Genomic DNA, 12084 nt, shown 5'->3' with positions numbered 1-12084 from the left:
GAACTCAACGACCCGTAATGGTCGCGGGTCTTTGGGCAAGATCTCATCTATAGATGAAGAAGCCATTGCACATTCGGAATTAGATAAGAATAAAAAGAGGTGTGTGTGTGGGGGAGAGAGAGAGAAAGAGAATAAGCGTTTCTGCGTGCAGTATTAGGTCTTTTCAAAAGCTAGGTCAACTGCACCAAGAGGAGGTCATCGCAATGAGATAAGGATGAATATAAATGTACGAGAGAAAAGATGGAGAGGAGAAAAAAAAATCTCTTCTACCTCATCGCAACATTTCGTATAATAAACCTCCAGTTAACCCCAATGATGATGGTGCCACTGCGTGGTTGCTCTTTTTTCGAGTTTTTGGTTCATTATAGCATTTACTATTGTGTTTCGCGCGGTGCACGGTCCTGTTGGAACGGTCTTTTATTTTAAAAAGATCGGGTCGTCCATGGCTAGGTTATGAATAAATTGAAAATAAATAAACCGCAAATTACAGTATAAAATGTCCGATAATTCGAAATTCCAACTTCTTAATAACATATTCAACGTGTCTTGTTACGTTGTCGTAACTAGTATTCAAGGAAAGGTCGAAATAACTAGGAGAGTCGAAAATATAAGCGCAAGCGGCGAATTACCGATCAGACTCCTCAATTGTATTACGAATGGAAGCAAAATATGAGATAATTTACAGTACTTTAAGCTAATTTGGAGAGACCTCACTGGAAATGTTGATATTTTAGCCCCCGAGTCTCAGAAACGACCTTAATCTCTAGCTATCGAGTTAATTAGAATTACGTGACCAAGAAAAACACGTTACAGTAACAAAAAAATTATCTTTAATTTTTTTTATTCGGTTAGATAACTCTGCGATCACTTCAATGAGAATGTGATGCTTCATTTCGAGGAATCATTATTATTACCTCAACTTATGCATTCAGAGTATCGAGCGCACAAGCATTTGGGCACGGTAGCCCAGGTAGATACTCGCCTGAAGTACCAAAGGATATTTAGAGGTGTCGCAAGTTCGATAACCGGTTCGTCCTTGTCAGAAACCTTCCTGACACAGGGGCACAACAGAAACGGCGATATGGCCACAGAAAAAGATTGCTACAGCAGGGAGTCCCCCATCAAGGGGTTAGCGCACCAACCTATCGATGAGTATAAAAAAAAACAAGGCTGTCTTTCGGATTCGACAATAAATTGTAAATCCCGGTCTAATTAGCAGAAAATTACCGTGGTGAGACAAAAATGATCAGATGCGCACAAGCACTTTGTGAAGCACAAATTAATTACATGTTTCTATATCTTAAAAATACGTGTTTCTGTATTTTAAAATATGAGCTTGAAAAAAAATCGTGTGTTCGTGGGAATTTGGATTCGGCACAGTTCTCAGTTCAAATAAAATTAGCCAAAAGAAAAAAATCAACTTGAAAGACATCCTTTCGTTTCAATCGTACCAGTCCGAAGACTTTATGGAAGACCTAAGAGTAGCATGACCCGATATTAAGAACAACCATAATCCAACAGCATCTCACTTCCTTGGCTTTGAAAAAGTCCATATAGTGCAACATAATAAGGGTAAACGTTAGGCGGAGGTGATCACGATTTCACCATTAAGCGTTATCCTATCTTCAGTAACGAATGGTTCTCCTTCTTAGTTGGTTTTTCCCTGACGTTAAGATGATCTTGAAACCATTATCCTTTGAGAAGAGGAAGAAAAAACTGCATTGCAAATATTTCATTCTTATTGACGATACGAGTTCAGCTCGAAAATTGTTTTATATTTTTTCTGGGTTTCTGTGTGCGTTTTAATACAATATGCGTACATTATACGTCTTATTTACCTGTATTTCATGTGAATATAGATGTGTAATATAGATTATAGTGAAAATGGATTTGTTTTTTCAACACATTTTCTTTGATCTTAAAATCGTTTATTTATTCATTTGATTCATTTATCTCACAACTGTCATTTTAGACACCCGAGCGTGAATTCAGATGTTACGTGCAGGACCACAACTGAAAGGGAGCAGGCGGGTCTGGTGCCCCGGACGCTGGACTAGAAAATGTGCCAAATTCGCACATTCGACTGCACCTACTACATTACACTGGGGCGCCAACATAAGTGCCTTCCACGGCTGACAAAAAATCTAGTTGCGACCCTCGTTAGGAGATTCTGAAAACTGCCAGCTGAGAAAAAAAGCAATGAGTGGTGTCACAAAGCAACCAAGAAAAACGATATATATATTTTTTTTCCCTCCTCTACCTGTTTTTATTTTCACGTTTTTTTCCTTGGCATCTAAGGCCCCTTTCACACGGAGCGGATGCGGGTCCGCATACCCTTTCAAACGAGCGCGGACGAATCGCCCGCATCTTTAGTTCGAAATTCGTGTATAAAAACTGTTTTTTCGCAATTTTTGTAATTATTTTTCTCCTTCACCCCTGATTCAGTGCCTAGAGGTATGCTTTGGTGGTTTAATCTAGAGCCACATAGAATATGGGAATAAAGATGTCTTCATTCCGATCCTCACAAGTAGTCGATGGGAGAAAATGTCTTCAAATATTTTCAAAATATTTTGAAAAAAAAAATCCGTCTTTTCGGAAAAATATGGAAGAAAAATTCCAAAAACACATCCAATGTTCGAAAAATCCAATCCAAAAACATCCAAAACATTCGAAGTTCCAAAAAAAAGAAAAACAAATTCAGGAGATATCAAAGAATTTGCAAGTAGTAAAAAAGGGGAGGGGTAGAGACTTTCAAAATGCCTGCGCTTAGAAATATTCACATCATAATTCTGTCTTAGGCCGGGATTACACTATAAAAGTTCGTTTATTAAACTTGAAAAATTCAACCAATAGGCGGATCAGTTAAGTTCTCTCGAATGTAACAGATGTGTTTATTGGTTACATTTTTCAAGTTTTATAAAATAACTTTCATAAACCTTTTAGAGTGAAATCCTTAGATTAGTCTCACTTCTGAAATATAAAATTTCATTTTTTTTAAGTTTATAGACTGAATATCGAGTAAAATAAACTTGTAGGTATCGGGGGAACCACCAAAAATATTCAAGTGCTAGGGTCTTCAAACGACTTAATCCGGCCCTGAGTGAACACCGTACGTAGATAACGTTGTTTAATAGAAGTATATTTTTTAAAGTTTAAAAAAATTAACAGATTAAAAATTTAAAAAAATAACAAATATTTAAAATAATATTTCAGATATTTATATTTTTAAATAATTTAAAAAGAAAAAAATTAAAATTTTTAAATTAAATTTAAAAGTTATTAAAGTATGTAGTCAATTAAATATTCGTAATGCACAGAACGGCTTATCATTTTTGTTCCGTCAGTGGCCGTTGTTGGCAGGTTTTATTGTATAAAATTGTAAAGTATGGACAAAAGGCAGTTAAAGTTGCTATATCTCAATCTCAGAACGAAACAAAGGGATAGACGTATGTAGGTACATTATATTAATGAGCAGGGACCATCATATGGTGTTTTATGATGGTCATTTTATCATTATGGCAAATAATTAAAAAAAATTCCGTGAAAAATCACCTTCAAAAAGTACCCAAAGATGCGGACGAATTCGCTCCGCATCCGCATCGTGTGAATAGCTCCGAATAAACCTATTGTCAAAACTTCTATGTGCGGATGCGGAGCCCGCACTTAGGTTTTGACACATGCGGACGACGTCCAGACCCGCATGAACATTTCCTAGGTGCGAAGATTTTTCGGCTCGTCTGAAAGGCGCAGTATATTCCAATTGTTAAAACTTCTTCCGGACCCGCATCCGCGTCTGCTCCGTGTGAAAGGCCTCTAATCCAACTCGTTCACAGCTCTCCCTAGCTTATACAATGTGGGCAAAAAGTCCGTAAAAACTTTAAAAATTCATAAAAACCGGAAAAATAACCGAAATAAAAAACTGTTTGCAGGGTTAGCATCACTAGTTCACGGGAACTTTTTCAAGAAAAAAAAATAACTCAAAAAACAACTGATGGGTGGCGCTGACGTACACAAGTCAAAGAAGAGATACGCAAATAACGAGCAGAATGCCTCAAATCGTTTATTACAGCAGTAAGTGTTTCACATGATCACCACCACAGGGGATAACACATTCCAGGTGAGTCACAAATCCAACAAAGCTTTATCCTTCGCACGGTTTACAACGGTGAACTGGTTGTGGATTAGGAGAGCAAGTTCTTATAACCATCTCATTTACATATTTCCACCGAAGTCGCTCGTACCAGCGCCACCTATCGGTTGTTTTTCTAGTTATTCTTCCCCCGTCTTAAAAAAACTCCCGTGACCTAGCGATGCTAACCTTGCAAACCGTTTTTTATTTCGATTGTTTCTCCGGTTTTTATGAATTTTTAAAGTTTCTGCAGTATTTTTGCCAACCCTGTATATCTTCTGTTAAATCAAGGCTGTAGAGAGAACCCCCCCCCCCCCCAAAAAAAAAAGTTTTTTTTGGAAAATTACTCATTTTTATGGAATAACATAGTTGAATTCATTGCTCTTACTTTGATTCCCCTCAAATATAAGTTTCTGGCTACGGCCCTGTTTTAAAGCCCCTGTGTTCAAGGGTCGTACTCCATCACCCCCTGCTTCTGTTATATACTAGGCCTATATAGTGCCATATTAGGAACACTGATCTACTAATATGAGTTCCTCGTCACTGTCATATTTGGGTATCTTCCCCAACCAGGTCTACGAGGGGACGGTCCAGGTGCCTCCGGTGCATTTTTCCGTGATGATGAGATCTGTTCGTTGCGTACGCAGAATGGATCTTCCAAGGGGAACTCACCGGGTTTGGGAAATAGCGTATATACTCGTATAGCCGGGGGTTTTTGTACAGAAAATTTTTCATATATTGATAGCGTTGGCTTATACACAGTTCCGTTTTTGGGCAAAAATATTCAGCCCAAGTTTCATCACCCCCCCCCCCCCCAATTCCCCTCTATAGCGAAGTGCACTAATATTTTCACTTAATTAATTTATTATTTTCACTTAATTAATTTTTCACGAAAACAAAGCAATGTTTCAGCATCATGGGGGGTTGGCCCTTTGACAGAGGCGGATTTAACGGCGGGCGCACCGGGCCCCGACTTCTAACGGGCAACCGACTTCTAAAGACACAAACTTCGCACTTTTTCTAATTAAAGGGGCCCAATATTTTCTTTTGCGCCCGGGACTTTAATCCGCCACTGCTCTTTGACCTAGCAATACGCTGAGGACACCCCACCCCCAGAAAAAAAAAATTTAACACAATTTATGATAACTGTTATGCAAAGTTATTTAATATGACTATCAACACATACACCAAGAGGTCCACAGGCAGTGCACAGATGAGCTCCTGCATTAAAACGGTAATACGGCAAAGGGGTTTCAAAAACAAAAGTATCAAACCACGCAGCACGATAATTACAACATTTTGTGGCCTTCAGTCAAACACCACTGTGCCTACGTTGATGGCACAGTGGTGGTCGGCTGAAGTTGGCTTTCTGCGGTTTTACAGCTTCGAGGCGCGAATGCGAGCCATTTAAAAGTCTCTCGATACGTGTTAAGGCCACACATTCACTCAGAACACGCATTCCGGCACGTGCCGATTCGTTAGAAATTCCGAAGTTCCAAAGAGGAATGTGTACGAGCTGCATATACGGTTAAGTGCCGCTGTGGTGGTCGAGTGGTCATAGTGACGGACTCGCATCGCGGGGACCCGGGTTCGAGCCCCACCGTCGCCACAGTGGTGGTCGGCTGAAGTTGGTTTTCTGTGGTTCCCAACTTCGAGGCGCAAATGCGAGTCGATCTCCCCGTTAAAAAGTCTCGCCACAGAGAGCAACAGGCCTACAAACAGTACAAATATATAGTCACTACACATCACTCACTTCACTTCTGAGATATAGATGGCAGCACTGAAAAATTATACACAGTACTAGATACTCACTCAGACTGTTAGGTACACACACTTACAATTCCGGCACAACTCGCTAGGTAGTAAATTGCCTATGGCGATAGACCTGAGTTGTGCGTTGTGCTCGGTATAAAAAAAAAATATATACGGTTAAGTACACTGGTGTAAGAAATTAAGAGAATTTGCAGACTTGGTCGATTATCTCTAGAACTACTGTACCGATTTTAATGAAATCTGATATGTAATACACACGCTAATTGTAATACACACGCATGATCGTGCTTAACACTCGTTGGAGTCGGAAGGTATGAAACAGCGGTTGCAGAATAAACAAAAAAAGGGGTTAATAGATGGGTTAATAAGGGGTATGGTCCCTTCTTACAGATATACAAGTCTCGAAGCGTGATTTCATACTTGAAATAAGGCAGTTTATCATTAGTCATCATGGCAATTGGTCCCACTCGTTCAACAACGCTGTTTTCATTCCCTGGATGGTTCCCGGAGGGGGGTTGCGAGTTGCAATTGCCCTCCCCAGAGCGTCCCAGACATGCTCTATAGGGTTAAGGTCTGGAGATCTGGCTGACCAATCCATCCGGCGAATATCCTCACTCTCTAGAAAATCGTCGAGTAGACGAGCTCTATGTGGCCTCGAGTTATCGTCCATTAAACGGAACTCAGTGCCAACTGCACCCCTGAAAAGGCGAACATAGGGCTTCAAGACCACATCCCTATACCTCACACCAGTCACAGTGCCTCTTTCAAAGACATGGAGAGGTGTGCGGCCATCCAACACGATGCCTGCCAGACCATTAAACCTCCTCCGCCATAATGGTCGATTTCGCGGACATTGGAGGGTAGGTAGCGGGTCCCTGGTTCTCTACATATGAACGTACGACGAGAATCGGTGCTTAGGCTGAACTGGGACTCATCAGTGAAGAGAACGGTCGCCCATTGATCCATGCTCCAATCTCTATGCTCTCTGCACCGTGATAAATGGATTCTCGGATAAACGGGAGGAGGAAAAAATATTTGGGAGATTTTGATCCTTTTTTTTTATTGCAAAGAAAAAAAACTTTTATATCTTAGAAATAAATATAGAATTGTTTCCTCCAATATGTCTAGTTTTCTTAGAATCGGCTTATACACGAGTTCCGAATTTTCGATCGGTTTGGTGGTTCTCAAGTTGGGTGGTCGGCTTATACCAACACCACCTATAGAACAAGGCCTCCGCACGAAGCTTGTGATGTCAATAGGAGAAATGGCCTTCATGAAGGCCATTTCTCCTATTGTCATTGGATGTACTGCGAAAAAAGGTAAAGATATCGCATGCGACGACCTGCTATATCCAATGTCAATAGGTAAAATTAAGACGCCTTCATATAAGGAGTTCTAGGTAAAATGGCCTTCAGTGACGCCTCAGTGACGTCACGAGCTTCTTGCGGAGGCCTTGTTCTATAGGTGGTGTTGCTTATACACGAGTATATACGGTACCTGGATCAGTGTTTGTTAATCACTGGCCTTGACATCTATCAAACCAGGCAGTGAGTGATGCGAGAGAGATGTTTCATTCATACCCCCCCCCCCCCCATTTATTTCCCATCCGTCTTGTGTACCACTGGAGCTTCCTCTCACAAAAAAGAAATGACCCGGGGCCGAAAGCTCGCAAACAGCTCACTCGGAACCTAGACAGCTTGGCATTGATTTGAGAGGGGATGGGGGTGGCAAAAGAAATAATTTCCAGAGAACTAGCGAGTTACTAACCTTTAACAGGCATTGATTAATAAGACGTACTTCAAGTTTCATACAATTTTTTTTTCATTTTTAATTTTGATTGTTTTGGTGAGTGAGACACGGGTCCTCTATGCTCCCTCCTGCATTCTTTGAATCTGGTGCTGCGATTTCCAAAACGTAAGTTTGTAAATTGGTAGGCTAGTACACTCCACTAGGGTAGGAGGGGCCTTCAGAACATCATTTTGTCCGTGGCCTAAGACGCTGTTAAAAGAGGTATAGAAGCCTCTTCTCTATTTCTCTGAAGCAGCGGTTCTCAACCAGTGCTCCGCGGAACCTCCGTGTGCACTTTCCAGGGACTCAGCGGCTGCTTGAGGAAAATAAAATATGGGGAAGGGGGAATCTCGCTTACAACGTTCAATCTTAGAACGTTTTCCGCTCATTACGAATTCTTTTCGTAGCCCCCCCCCCTTCCTCCCCAACTTTTCCTTATGCTGATACCACTCATCGAGAACTCCTGCTTACAAAGTTTCATCATGGTGATTCTTTGGAAGAACGTTATAAACGGGATATACTGTAAATCAGTAAATTTTATTAATGATTAAAAAGAAGGCCTACCGGACTCCGCCATAGACATTATACAGTCAAACCTCGTTAGTGCGTCACCCGGTTAACACGTCACTCCGCTTACCGGATCACTTTTTGGAAGTCCCAATTATCTTCAGGCAGGAATTGGCACAGCTATGGCTTACTCCGTTTAATGAGTCACTCCGCTTATCAAGTCATATTTTTGCTCTCCCAAGAGACTCATTAACGAGGTTTGACTGTATACCAAAAAAGATCCGCGGGTCAAAAAAAAGGTTGAAAACCACTGCTCTAAGGTACAGGCAGCCATGTCAGTTATGTTGCATAACCAGTGTCATATGTCATATTTAAAGGGGAGCCGTAGCCCAGGGCGGAGGATCGGAAAATTTGGGGAAAGAGTGGCCAAGAAAATTAGTAGAGTATGAGAAGGGAGGCGGAATTTGAAAACCCTCAATAAACCAGCCTCTATACAGACAGCAAGAGACAACGTCAGAAAGTAACCAAAAGAGTGACCTAGAGAGTTTTCAAGCAGGTGAGTGAGCAAAAGAGTAACTTAGAGCGTGAGCAAGCCTGTTTCTTCAATGACAAAACGAGAGACCTACAAAACGAGGGTCCCGATCAATGAGCGACTCAAAGCGTGTGCAAACATATGAGTGACCAAAACAGTGTGCAAGCATGTGAATGCCTAAAAGAGCGACTTTAGAGACACAGGTGTACTTGCGGGGGTGGGGGAAGAAGCGGATTATAGCACAGGGTGGCAAATTCGAGGAAATAGTAGTCAACAAAATTAGACTAAAAAGGAGAAATGAAGAATTGGTAACGTTCAATTACTTTGTGTAAACCTATTAGGAGCTTTGAAGTGGTTTTTGTCTACACTGTTTTGGGGAGCCGCGGATAATCGATGACAAGACAAAGGGAGCCACGGGTGGAGAAAATGTGAATAAATTAAATAATTAATAATTATAATTTATAATTATTGTAATATAAATTATATATAATTTTTTTAATGACAATATGATTATAAAATTTTTTTTTCTTTCGTGACACACACTCATTAAAATAAAACACGCTCGCCTAAGAAAATAAAAACATTGGCTAGCCAGTAGCACAAAAACATCAACCACATTTAAATTTGTGAATTAAATTAAAATTACTTAATGGATTAATTAAACAAAATTAAATCTTCATACTTGATGAATAAATCATGATCCGTTGTTTCAAAACAAAGCGCTTTAATGATCAGACATCCTGTCAGAGATGTAAACAAACATTCGATGCCACTCACATTAACCTAAAGTTTCATGTGATAATAATTGCATATATTTTTTATTTGATGTAATAAGATTCGTTACAATAATTTAAAGGATGAAAAATGTTTTCAAATATGAATTAAAAAATAAGTTTTTTAAGAAATTGTGGAATAAACTTGAATATAATTTTTCGGAAAATAAAATGTAGATGAAGTAAACAACTTCACCAACTATCGTATCGTTGCGAAAACAAAACATCAGAAAAGCAGAATTCACAGCTCGCTGCGAAAAAAAGCGATCGTGCCGTGAAATCGATTGCTATCGAATTTCTATTTTATGTACAAACATGATTTCTAAATCATGACCAATTTTTCTAAAACATGAAGCGCTTTAACAACGCATAGAGAAATGAATCACAACCTCCTTGTTAACTACGAGACATCATATGAGAAATGTAAACAAACCTTCGATGCCACTCAAATTTACCTAAAGTTTGACGTGATTACCAGAAAAACAAAAAATCATTTTGAATTTAATTTAATGAAACTTTTTAAAACCTACTTGAAGAATAAAAAAATGTTTCTGAATATGAGTTTATGTTTAAATATTTTAGAAATCGTGGAATAAACGTAAAATTAATTTTTAGGGAAACAAAATTTAGACGAAGTAAACAACTTCCCCAGCTGTCGTCGCGAAAACAAAACAGCGAAATGGCGACGACCCTGCCGTGAAATCGATTGCTGTCGAATTTTTTCGTTTTTTTATTTCCGTCATCCACGAGTCGATTCTATCGCTGCCGTAGCTGTTGATTCGCTCGAGTCGAAGTCATCTCAACGGCATTTTTTTTCCCCCACTCAGATGTTGCCTATGAACTGATTTTCCCTCAAGGTCTCGTCGATGTTGGGAGAAGATCCTTCACTGAGCTAAACCTAAACCAGTAAAAGGACATCGCTCTTCCGCCTGCATTATTTTCATTGAATACCCTAATTCAATTTATGAATCAAAAAAACAAATCAAAGGTAAAGTTACCGATTCTCCATTTTCCTCTATAATCAAAAAAAAAAAATTTATTGTTTCTCCGGTTGATTACCGAAAAAATAAATAAAAAAAAGATCAAATCAAGATTTTTTCCTCTACGTCGCGTCGCCACGTCATTACTATTCCTTTTTCCAGGGAAGATCGTCGAAGGTTCGAGTCAAGCTGATCTTGACCCCCATCATTTATAGCATCTCATTCAATTAGCGGCTGTTATGTTCCAGTGGAAGAATAAAGAAATTTTGAAGCTTGGTAATCCTTAGAAGGGCATATCAAGCAAGATAATTTTGTTGCTTTTAGATCATGGACAGTTGTGGGTCTTAACGAGGAAGTCATACGATGGATACAAGTCGAGGCTGAATTTAGCGGAAACCCTTGGAAAATGATGAAAATCGCAAAGATAGTTGGGGGACTGTATCTGTAGAGTAAGATAATTTATAAGTAAGAAATGGTATATACAGCTTGAAATACAAGAAGGTGCAAGCGTCTCCGTATTGTTCTGAAACTGGTCCAGTTGAGATGTCAGTCATTGAAGCGATTATTAGCTCCTGAATAGTTTTCATACCAGTGTTGTCCACGGAATACTTTGATAATGTCAAGAGCCATGGCAAAGAGCGGAGAATATTCAATTGGTTGTGCCGAGACGATGAGCTGCAGTAGTCTCCATGGAATTATCTGTGACGTACGAGAAATTGGTGCAGCGAAGTCTTTTATTCCGTCAAATCTGAACAATATAAGCTTCCTCGATGTTGGCTGATTCAAACGAGATGTTTTCAATGAGGATTCGTCATCCCTGAAGCATGATAAAAGTTGAGAGAAAGAATCTGTGCCTTCAACATCTTGAAGTATGGTCATCGACAAATGTGTGCAAGTGGACTTCACCCTTTTGGGGAAATGCATTGTTTTACAAGCTGGAGGAGATTTCGTGCTGCTGTCAACATCGCTGAGGTGATAGTGGAGAGTGGCTCTGCTGTATGAACTTGGGCAACAAAATGTGTGTGTGTTTGCGTGTCGGCACAGTGCTCCTTGGTCCCAGTTTCAGATAGAGGTGCCTGTTGGATCTCGCCAGCAGAAATGAGCATGATTGGCCAGCCAATGTGCAAATATGTAAATTCAGTTTTCTTTTTCATTCATTCTGTGTAAACAATTAATTCTATAATCCGGGAAAGCATGTTATGTATTTATATAACGTGTATGTTCATAATTTTTACATTTGGGGTTACAATGAAGGATGTTTTTTAAATTCAGTAAATATCACTAGATCTGATATTTCAGATGAATTTATTAACACTAGTCTTTTTTTTTTTTTCAAAATATCATGCATTTATTTGTAACAGGAAATCGAAATGTGTGGCATGATTGCATAAAAATTTATATCCATGCCTTGAATAATTCTAAATGATTGTGAACTGGTTGAACAGTTATAGTATAATCCGCGGATTCGCCCTTAGTGAGTTCTTTATTGGTAGGCTGGCCAAAAAAATATGAGATTCAGCTGTTCCAGAACTTTTCATCCTTCCATCTGTGTGCAGGTAGTGGATTTTTCAAATGGATTTTCCTTTGTCTTCAAGGTTTGGT

General features: G+C 39.5%; 2 protein-coding genes across 3 annotated transcripts in view; one reads left to right on the top strand and one right to left on the bottom strand.

Moving 5' to 3' along the window:
* The window catches only part of Phlpp (PH domain leucine-rich repeat protein phosphatase), a 50584-nt gene extending 41087 nt beyond the window's left edge, over nucleotides 1-9497 (bottom strand). Inside the window, exon 1 of the mRNA XM_089253463.1 lies at nucleotides 9412-9497. The gene's annotated coding sequence lies outside the window, so the exon portion shown is untranslated. The remainder of the gene's footprint in view (nucleotides 1-9411) is intronic.
* Nucleotides 9498-10163: 666 nt separating this feature from the next.
* tho2 (THO complex subunit 2-like protein) overlaps nucleotides 10164-12084 on the top strand; it is a 28496-nt gene continuing 26575 nt past the window's right edge. The window contains exon 1 of one of the 2 annotated variants that reach the window (XM_089253305.1): nucleotides 10164-10490. The gene's annotated coding sequence lies outside the window, so the exon portion shown is untranslated. Of the gene's footprint in view, nucleotides 11614-12084 lie in introns of both variants that reach the window. The other variant, XM_089253306.1, reaches the window with a different exon arrangement.

This window comes from Pholcus phalangioides, unplaced genomic scaffold, assembly GCF_987345545.1.
Source record: "Pholcus phalangioides strain wild (caught in Gottingen) unplaced genomic scaffold, Ppha-v1.0 ptg000001l_1, whole genome shotgun sequence".
In the NCBI taxonomy this organism is placed as follows: domain Eukaryota; kingdom Metazoa; phylum Arthropoda; class Arachnida; order Araneae; family Pholcidae; genus Pholcus; species Pholcus phalangioides.
This window is presented reverse-complemented; position numbering and strand designations above follow the sequence as displayed.